Consider the following 11,850-nt stretch of genomic DNA (forward strand, 5'->3'; position numbering starts at 1 on the left):
TGCACACTCGACAAGCTAGGTGGCAAAGCAAGCTCATAAGCCACCTCCCCAATCGTCCGAAGCACCTCAAAAGGCCCAATGAACCGATGACTCAATTTACCCTTCTTCCCAAACCTCATAACACCCTTCATGGGCGAAACCTTCGACAGAACCTTCTCACCAACCATGTAGGACACATCTCAAACTTTCCGGCCAGCATAACTCTTTTGTCTTGACTGCGCTGTACGAAGCCTCTCCTGAATTACCTTCACCTTTTCTAAAGCATCCTGCACAAAGTCTGTCCCCAATAGCCTAGCCTCACCCGGCTCAAACCAACCAACTGGAGATCTACACCGCCTCCCGTACAAAGCCTCATATGGAGCCATCTAAATACTCGACTGGTAGCTGTTGTTATAAGCAAACTCTACGAGTGGTAGAAACTAATCCCAAGACCTTCCAAAATCAATGACACAAGCATGCAACATGTCCTCCAATATTTGAATAGGGCGCTCGGACTGTCCGCCCGTCTGAGGGTGAAAAGTTGTGCTCAACTCAACTTGAGTACCCAACTTTTGCTATACAGACCTCAAAAACTGCAAAGTAAACTGAGTGCCCCTATCTGAAATGATGGAAACTGGACACCATGCAAACGAACAATCCCGGATATAGATCTCTGCCAACAGCTCGGAAGAATAGGTAGTACACACAGGAATGAAGTTTGCGGACTTGGTCAGCCGATCCATAATAACCCAAATAGCAACGAACTTCTTCAAAGTCCGTGGGAGCCCAACTACAAAGTCCATGGTGATCCGCTCCCACTTCCACTTTGGAATATCTATCTGCTAGAGCAAGCCACCCGGTCTCTGATGCTCATATTTCACCTTTGACAATTGAGACACCGAGCTACAAATCCCACAATGTCTTTCTTCATTCTCCTCCACCAATAATGTTGTCTCAGATCCTGATACATCTTCGCGGCACCCAGATGAATGTAATACTGCGAGCTATGGGCATCCTCCAGAATCAACTCCCGAAGCCCATCTACATTGGGCACATATATCCGGACCTACATCCTCAACCCCCCATCATCACAAATAGTCACATCTCTGGCATCATCGTGGTGAACTTTGTCCTTAAGGACAAGCAAATGAGGATCATCATACTGGCGCTCTCTGATGCGATCATATAAGGAAGGCCGAGAAATCACACAAGCCAATACCCGACTGGGCTCCGAAATATCTAACCTCATGAATCGATTGGCCAAGGCCTGAACATCAACTGCAAGAGGTCTCTCCCCAACTGGAATATATGCCAAACTCCCCACACTCACTGCCTTTCGGCTCAAAGTATCGGCCACCACATTGGCTTTCCCTCGATAGTACAATATAGTGATGTCATAATCCTTTAGCAACTCTAACCACCTCCGCTGCCTCAAATTGAGATCCTTCTGCTTGAACAAGTGCTAGAGGCTACGATGATCAGTAAATACCTTATAAGACACACCATACAAATAATGCCTCAAAATCTTCAACGCGTGAACAATGGCAGCCAACTCCAAATCATGAATAGGGTAGTTCTTCTCATAGGGCTTCAACTGACGAGAACCATAAACAATAACTCTACCCTACTGCATCAATACACACCCAATACCAACTCTCGAAGCATCAAAATACACGGTATATGAACCCGAAGTTGATGGCGAAACTAACACTGGAGTTGTGGTCAAGGCAATATTGAGATTCTGAAAGCTCTCCTCACATTCGTCTGACAACATAAAATGAAGCACCCTTCTGAGTCAACTTGGTCAAAGGCGATGCGATAGATGATAATCCCTGAACAAACCAGCGGTAATAACTCACCAAACCAAGAAAGTTGCGAATCTATGTGGCGAAGGACGGTCTGGGCCAACACTAAATCGCCTCAATATTCTTCGGATCAACCTGAATACCCTTGCTGGAAACCACGTGCACCAAGAAAGCCACTGAACTGAGCCAAAACTCACACTTGGAGAACTTTGCATAAAGCTTCTCTTACCTCAATCTCTGCAACACAACTCTCAAATGCTCTGGGTGCTCCTCCTGACTACGCGAATACACCAGAATATCATCAATGAAGACTATGACAAACGAGTCGAGATAAGGCCGGAACACGCTGTTCATCAAATGTATGAACGCTGCTGGGGCATCGGTCAGCCCAAAAGACATCACCAAGAACTCATAATGACCATATCGGGGCCTAAAAGCTCATCTTAAGAATACCCAAATCCCTGATCTTCAATTGGTGATAACTTGAACGGAGATCAATCTTGGAGAACACTCTCGCTCCCTGAAGCTGGTCAAACAAATCATCAATGTGAGGTAAATAATACTTGTTCTTAATTGTTACTTTGTTCAACTGCCTATAATCAATGCACATCCTCATAGTGTCATCCTTCTTATTCACAAATAGGACCGGCGCACCCCAAGGTGACACACTAGGCCGAATGAACCCCTTATCAAAGAGCTCCTAAAGCTGCTCCTTTAATTGCTTCAACTCCGCTGGTGTCATGCGATACGGCGGAATAGAAATGGGTTGAGTGCTTGGCATCAGGTCAATACCAAAATCAATATCCCTATCTGGTGGCATGCTCGGCAGGTCTGCAGGAAACACATCGGGAAAATCCCTCACAACTGGAACAAAATCAATATTGGGAGTCTCTCCACCGACATCCCTCACAAAGGCTAGATATGAAAGACAACCCTTCCCAACAATACGATGGGCCTTCAAGAATGAGATTACCCTACTAGGAACATAATCAGTCAAACCTCGCCACTCAATCCGTGGCACACCTGGTATAGCCAATATTATTGTCTTAGCATGACTGTTTAGAATAGCACGATACGGAGATAGCTAATCCATGCCCAAAATAACATTGAAGTCTACCATACATAATAACAACATATCCACTCGGGTCTCCAGACCCCAATAGTCACCACACACGACCGGTATACATGGTCTACAACAACAGTTTCGCCCACTGGAGTAGATACATGAATAGGTGAAATAAGAGACTCACAGGGCGTTTCCAAATAACGAGCAAAGTATGATGACACATAAGAAAAGGTGGAACCGAGATCAAATAATACAGAAGCATCTCTACGGCAGACTGAGATAATACCTATAATAACAGCATCGGAAGCAATAGCATCGGGTCTAGCTGGAAGTGCATAGAAATGGGCATGACCGCCACCTGATCGACCTCCCCCTCTAGGGCGACCCTTAGTTGACTGACCTCCACCCCTATCTGGCTGAGCATGCCTGAATGGACGACCTCTGCCGTGCCGAAATTGACCTCTTGAAGGAGCACCACTATAAGTACTAGATCCTCGAGGCCTCTTGGCCTCCCTCTCATCTCGCTTCTGGCGATGAACTAACTCAATCTCACGAGTAATGTCTACAACCTCCTCAACGGTATCATCACACACCCTCTCCATAGTCATGAGAAAACGAATCTGATAAGTGAGGCCATCCACAAACCTCCTAATCCTCTGTTTATCTATCGGGACTAACCAAATAGCATGGTGAGCTAACTCGGAGAACCTCATCTCATACTGTGTCATAGTCATCTCTCCTTGACGCAACCACTCAAACTACATGCGCAGCTCCTCTTTGCGAGACTATAGCTCATACAACTCCAGAAAGAGAATGGAGAACAATTGTTAGGCAAAAGGTGTTGCACCAACAGGCCTACGCCACTCATACGCCTCCCACCAAGTGAAAGCAGCTCCAGAAAACTGAAAAGTAGTGAATGCGACCCCGCTGGTATCTAGAATACCCGATGTGCGAAGAATCCGTTGACACTTGTCCAAGAAACACTAGGCATCCTCGCCCACTGCACTACTGAAAGTCAAAGGCTAAAGTCTACCAAACCTCTCCAACCTACACTGCTCGTCCTCTTGCATGGCAGGAGCTACATAGTCCTAAGCAGCTACAACCGGCTTGGCTGGATGTGCCCTCGGTGTCTGAAGTCCCTGCACGACCTGCTCAGCTCTGTGAGAGGCGGGAGTCTGAGTGCCTCTCCCGTCCTGAAAAGTAGATGCGGCTGTAGTAACTGAGAGCGCCTGAGCTAGGCCAGTGCATACTGATAGAATCTGAGCCAAGGCCTCCTGAAGACCCGGAATTACAATGGGTACAACTGGTGCCTGAGCTGGTGTTGCTGGAGCGTCCACAACTAGGACCTGATCCTGAACTGGGGTGGCTGGTGGATTTGCAGATGCTGCCCTAGCTGTTGTGCGTGCCACAACCCTGCCACTACCACGACCGCGTCCTCTGCCTCTAGTGGCTACGGTTGATGGTGCTGATAGTCGTCCATCCAGACTGGTAGCGCGCGTCCTCACCATCTGTGAGAGAATAGAATAACATAAGTTTATACTCGGATCAATAGATTCGCACGACAAGAATTTCAAGAATATGAAGTTTTTCCTAAAGGTTTTGCAGCCTCTCTTAAATACAGACGTCTCTGTACCAATCCGCAAGACTCTACTAAACCTGCTTATGACTCGTGAGACCTATGTAACCTAGGATCTGATACCAACTTGTCACGACCCTAAACCCGGACCCGTCGTGATGGAGCCTCTCGTGAAGACAAGGCCAGCCGACTATATTGGCCACACATATCCGGACCTACATCCTCAATCCCTCATCATCACAAATAGTCACATCTCTAGCATCATCGTGCTGAACTCTATCCTTAAGGACAAGCAAATGAGGATCATCATACTGGCGCTCTCTGATGCGATCATATAAGGAAGGCCGAGAAATCACACAAGCCAATACCCGACTGGGCTCCGAAATATCTAACCTCATGAATCGATTGGCCAAGGCCTGAACATCAACTGCAAGAGGTCTCTCCCCAACTGGAATATATGACAAACTCCCCATACTCACTGCCTTTCGGCTCAAAGAATCGGCCACCACATTGGCCATCCCTGGATAGTACAATATAATGATGTCATAATCCTTTAGCAACTCCAACCACCTCCGCTGCCTCAAATTGAGATCCTTCTGCTTGAACAAGTGCTAGAGGCTATGATGATCAGTAAACACCTCACAATACACACCATACAAATAATGCCTCCAAATCTTCAACGCGTGAACAATGGCTGCCAACTCCAAATCATGAACGGGGTAGTTCTTCTCATGGGGCTTCAACTGGTGAGAAACATAAGCAATAACTCTACCCTCCTGCATCAATACACATCCAATACCAACTCTCAAAGAATCACAATACATGGTATATGAACCTGAAGCTGATGGTGAAACTAACACTGGAGTTGTGGTCAAGGCAATCTTGAGATTTTGAAAGCTCTCCTCACACTCGTCTGACAATACAAATGAAGCACCCTTCTGAGTCAACTTGGTCAAGGGCGATGCGATAGATAAGATTCCCTAAACAAACCGGCGGTAATAACCCGCCAGACCAAGAAAGTTGTGAATTTATGTGGCTGAGGACGTTCTGGGACAACTCTAAATCGCCTCTATCTTCTTCAGATCAACCTGAATACCCTCGCTGGACACCATGTGTCCCAAGAAAGCCACTGAACTGAGCTAAAACTCACACTTGGAGAACTTTTCATAAAGCTTCTCCTCCCTCAATCTCTGCAACACAACTCTTAAATACTCTGCGTGCTCCTCCTGACTACGCAAATACACCAGAATATCATCAATGAAGACTATGACAAATGAGTTGAGATAAGGCCGGAACACGTTGTTCATCAAATGTATGAACGTTGTTGGGGCATCGGTCAGCCCAAAAGACATCACCAAGAACTCATAATGACCATATCGGGTCCTAAAACTCGTCTTAAGAATATCCGAATCCCCGATCTTCAAATGGTGATAACCTGAACAGAGATCAATCTTGGAGAACACTCTCGCTCCCTGAAGCTGGTCAAACAAATCATCAATACGAGGCAAATGATACTTGTTCTTAATTGTTACTTTGTTCAACTTCCCATAATCAATGCACATCCTCATAATGTCATCCTTCTTTTTCACAAATAGGACCGGCGCACCCCAAGGTGACACACTAGGCCGAATGAACCCCTTATCAAGGAGCTCCTGAAGGTGCTCCTTTAACTCCTTCAACTACGCTGGTGCCATACGATACAACAGAATAGAAATGGGTTGAGTGCCCAGCACCAGGTCAATACCAAAATCAATATCCCTGTCTGGTGGCATGCCCAGCAGGTCTGCAGGAAACACATCGGGAAAATCCCTCACAACTGGAACAAAATCAATACTGGGAGTCTCTGCACTGATATCCCTCACAAAGACTAGATATGAAAGACAACCCTTCCCAACCATACTATGGGCCTTCAAGAATGATATTACCCTACTGGGAACATAATCATTCAAACCTCGCCACTCAATCCGTGACACACCCGGTATAGCCAATGTTACTGTCTTAGCATGACACTCCAAAATAGCACGATACGGATATAGCAAATCCATGCCCAAAATAACATCGAAGTCTACCATACATAATAACAACATATCCACTAGGGTCTCCAGACCCTAATAGTCACCACACATGACCGATATACACGGTTTACAACAATAGTATCACCCACCGGAGTAGATACATGAACAGGTGAAACAAGAGACTCACAGGGCGTATCCAAATAACGAGCAAAGTATGATAACACATAAGAAAAGGTTGAACCGGGATCAAATAATACAAAAGCATCTCTACGGTAGACTGAGACAATACTTATAATAACAGCATCGAAAGCAATAGCATCGGGTCTAGTTGGAAGTGCATAGAAATGGGCCTAACCGCCACCTGATCGACCTCCCCCTCTAGGGTGACCCCTAGTTGACTGACCTCCACCCCTAGCTGGCTGAGCATGCCTGAATGGACGGCCTCTGCCGTGTTGAAACTGACCTCTCGAAGGAGCATCACCATAACTACCAGATCCTTGAGGCCTCTTGGCCTCCCTCTCATCTCGCTGCTGACGACGAACTAACTCAATCTCACAAGCAATGTCTATAACCTTCTCAAAAGTAGCACCACACACCCTCTCCCTGGTCATGAGAATACGAAGCTGATAAGTGAGGCCATCCACAAACCTCCTAATCCTCTATCTATCTGTTGGGGCTAACCAAATAGCATGGCGAGCTAACTCGAAGAACCTCATCTCATACTGCGTCACAGTCATCTCTCCTTGATGCAACCACTTAAACTATATGCGCAGCTCCTCTCTACGAGACTACAACACATACAACTCCAGAAAGAGAACGGAGAATAGTTTCCAGGTAAGGGGTGCTGCACCAACAGTCCTACGCCACTCATAACGCCTCCCACCAAGTGAAGGCAGCTCCAGAAAACTGAAAAGTAATGAACGCGCCCCCGTTGGTCTCTATAATACCCGCTGTGCGAAGAATCCGTTGACACTTGTCCAAGAAACACTAGGCATCCTCGCCCTCTGCACCACTGAAAGTCGGAGGTTGAAGTCTACCAAACCTCTCCAACCTACGTTGCTCGTCCTCTGGCATGGCACAAGCTACATAGTCCTGAGCAGCTACAACCGGCTTAGCTGGATGTGCCCTCGGTGTTTGAAGTCCCTACACGACCTGCTCAGCTGTGCGAGCGGCGGGAGTTTGAGTGACTCCCCCGACCTGAGAAGTAGCTACAGTTGTAGTAATTGAGAGCGCCTAAGCTAGGCCAGTGCATATTGATAGAATTTGAGCCAAGGCCTCCTGAAGACCCGGAATCACAATGGGCACAATTGGTGCCTGAGCTGGTTCTGCTGGAGCGTCCACAACTAGGACATGATCCTGAACTGGGGCGGCAGGTGGATCTATAGGTGTTGCCCTAGCTGTTGTGCGGGCCACACCCCTGCCCCTACCGCGACCGCGTCCTCGGCCTCTAGTGGCCATGGTTGGTGGTACTGGTAGTCGTCCATCCTGACCGGTAGCATGCATCCTCACCATCTGTGAGAGAATAGAATAACATAAGTTTAGTACTCGGATCAACAGATTCGCACGACAAGAATTTCAAGAATATGAAGTTTTTCCTAAAGGGTTTGCAGCCTCTCGAGGATAAATACAGACGTCTCCTTACCAATCCGCGAGACTCTACTGAACCTGCTTATGACTCGTGAGACCTATGTAACCTAGGCTCTGATACCAACTTGTCACGACCCTAAACCCGGACCCGGTGGTGATGGTGCCTCTCGTGAAGACAAGGCCAACCAACACAATAACCAATTCGTTTTAAAGCATTTAAAAGGACACAATTTAAGTCTTAAATATAATTTAACCCCAAATAAGTAGTGAAGAAGTACAATTTATGGAAATAAAACCAACACAGCCCGACATTGGGGTGTCACTAGTCATGAGCATCTATCATAAAACTACTAATCTGAAAGATTATACACAACTATTACATAACTAAAACAGGAGAAAATAAGATAGAGGGAGAAGCACTGGGCTGCGAACGTCGAGCAGCTACCTAGTGAATCTCCGAAGTCTGTTGGAAGCTCTCAACCCTCGCAAGCAGGACCTGAAGCGCCTAAATCTGCACACGGGATGCAGGGAGTAAAGTGAGTACTCCAACTCAGTGAGTAAAAATAATAAATGAAGACTGAGCGATAAGAAAATCACGTAAAGTCACATCAACATGCTATAAAAAAGCTGTATAAAAACCAGTAAAAATAATGAAATAGTGGAAACATGTAAAAAACACTTAGTTCAGAAGAAGCTTCTTTAAAACACCTTTTTAACAGTTAAACAATTAAATAAAAAGCATCTAGCACAGATAAACACATAAAAATCCACTCCTCAGGCAATATCATGGAACAACACCAGCCCCTCGGGCTATATCTCATATCATAATAGGTACCCGCGCTCACTAGGAGGTGTACAGACTCCGGGAGGGCCCCTTACCGCCCAAGCACAATATCAAGCCATCTCGTGGCATACTCAGTAGGCTCTCGACCTCATATCAACAAGCCACCTCGTGGCGTACAATCACTGGCCCTCGACTTCAAAATTATAAATCAGTGTATCCTCACAACACAGGCCCTCGGCCTTACTCAGTCAGAATCTCATAAGCCACTCGGGCAACAGTAAAACATGATGCTCAGCTCAAATTATCATTTAAAATATCATTTAATATGTTAAAACAGAGTAAACCTGGCTGAGTTATGAAAACAGTAGAATATAGCATGACTGAGTACAAGTAAAAGTCAAAACAGTGAGGAAATATCAGTAAAAATCCCTTAAGGGTTCAAATAGTTGGCACGAGGCCCAAATATGGCATTCAGCCCAAAACATGATGATATCAAACAGTTTGCAGTCAAATATGCAGTAAAACAGCCATTCAGGATGGACTAAGTCACAATCCCCAATGGTGCACGATCCAACGATCGTCATCTAGCATGTGTGTCACCTCACTACAGCACAAGGATGTGAAATTCAGGGTTTCACACCCTCAGGACAACATTTACAATTATTACTCACCTCTATCCGGTCCAAATCTCTAGCTCGCGACGCCTTTGCCTCTCGAATCGACCTCCAGATGCTCGAAATCTAATCAAAATCAGTGCAAAACCATCAAAATATGCTAAGGAACAAATCCCACTCGAAAGAAATCAAATTGCAACACAAATCCTGAAATTGGCCAAATCCAATCCCCGGGCCCACGTCTCGAATTCCGATAAAAATTATATCAATAGATTCCTTATCACTCCCCGAGTTCATTCATATCAAAAGCATCAAAATCCAACCACAAACGACCATTCAAATCCTAAAACTCCAACTTCACCTACTAACCCTTCGCGAACACGAGGGCCCACTTGCGAACGCGAAGGCCAATTTTCTACAACACTCAACAATAGTTTTCTACATTCTCCAACAACTTGAAATAGTTCGATTGACCACCCGAAACTCACCCAAGGCCCCCGGGACCTCAACCAAACATGCCAACATATCCCATAACATCATTCAAGCTTGTTCCAATCTTCGGAACGCTCGAACAACCTCAAAACAATAAATTCGCATCGGATTCAAGCCTAAGAATTCCAAAATCTTCTAAATTACGCTTTTGATCAAAAAGTCTACCAAACCACGTTTGAATGATCTGAAATTTTGCACACACATCCCAAATGACACAATGGAACTATTGCAACTCCCGAAATTCCATTCCGACCCCTATATCAATATCTCACCTATCAACTGGAAAACGCCAAAATTCCAATTTCGCCAATTCAAGCCTAAATCTACTACGGGCTTCCAAAACACATTCCGATCACTCTCCTAAGTATCAAATCACCTCCCGAAGCTATCCGAACCATCAGAACTCACATCTGAGCCCTTTAACACATAAGTCAATATTCAGTTGAATTTTCCAACTTAAGCTTCCTCAAAAGAGACTAAGTGTCTCAAACCTCACCAAAACCTTTCCGAACCCGAGCCAACCAACCCAATCACACCTAGAACCGATAAACAAAGCAATAAGAAACAAAAATGTGGGAAACAGAACGGTAACTCATGAGACGACTGGTCGGGTCGTCACAATGGTTGTATACAGTGTTCCCTTCTTGAAGCCTCGTTCCACAATAAAAAAAATTTAGGTTATCTTCCACGATCGGTTATCGAATATGGTTGTATATCCTTTATTGTCAATCTGGCCCATGAATATTAGGTTTTTTGAAACCAGGAACATGTCAGACGTTTTACAATTTCCATAGCGTCCTTTGTGAAGTCTTTATATGAACTTCACTTTTCCCAACAATATCCAAAGGTTCGTCTTCTACTAGTTTAACCTTCACGAATTTTTCAATATAATTATGCAATAATTCTTTGCATGAGGTAAAGTGAAAGGATGCACTTGAGTCCAGAAAAATATTCGACTAGACTGTTTGCACAATAAATTAGTGCATCGCTCGCTTGTTCAACAATTGCATTTGCTGAATTATCATCCTTGTATTGATTGTTCTTCTTCTTCGTTGGCTCTCTACACTAACTACTGTACTGACCCTTTTTATCGCAATTCCATCAAGCATTGTCTTTGCGATTCTTGGATTGCCCTCTTCTCCTTGACATTAATCTGCACCAATACCGTACTTTTCTTGTGAATAGTACACTGCACCAATAGTATAGTAATGATGAGCAATAGTGTCATACTATTTTTGTAAATAGTACACTGCACCAATACCATACTTTTCTACCAGAATTACATTGTCCATGCTCTAATATCGATTGTTGGGAAGCATGTAAGGCTAATAGAAGGGGAAAATATTTAAAAGAGAAAACAATAAATTGCATAGGACAAATGGAAAATCGTCTTATTAATTGAAGAGAGAGAAGAAGTTGTGAGAATGATCTACAAATGGAAAAATATATACATCTTTCATAAGCATGTGAATGCGCTGCTGAAGTAATCACTTAAGTGAATTCTTCCGCCTAACATTCTGCTACATACTATTTTTTTCCTTTGCAGACAAACATATAATTTATTTTTTTCTCTTTGTTTGTTTTATACTTCTTTTATCTTCTTTCTTTGACTTTTCTTTCTTTTACATATGCTGGATTTTCTTTCCCATCAAACTTAGGTTCTACGTAAAAATTACAGGTTCGGCCGAACCCATAAATATTATCCTACCTTAATATTCATCATCCCTCAGAAGATTCTTCCCTACATAAGCCAAACTGCACTCATCTCCATGGATAATTGAGACTACCATGAACTTTTGAAGACTCACAAATACAAAAGGGAAAGTGTTGTTTATTGCTTCCGATGAAATAATGTGAAGCAACAAATATCACTGACAATATATGATGGAAATTTTATACTATCTAGTAGGGGTGGCAAATAGGCGGATCAGA

This window comes from Nicotiana sylvestris, chromosome 11 (assembly GCF_000393655.2).
Source record: "Nicotiana sylvestris chromosome 11, ASM39365v2, whole genome shotgun sequence".
NCBI lineage: Eukaryota > Viridiplantae > Streptophyta > Magnoliopsida > Solanales > Solanaceae > Nicotiana > Nicotiana sylvestris.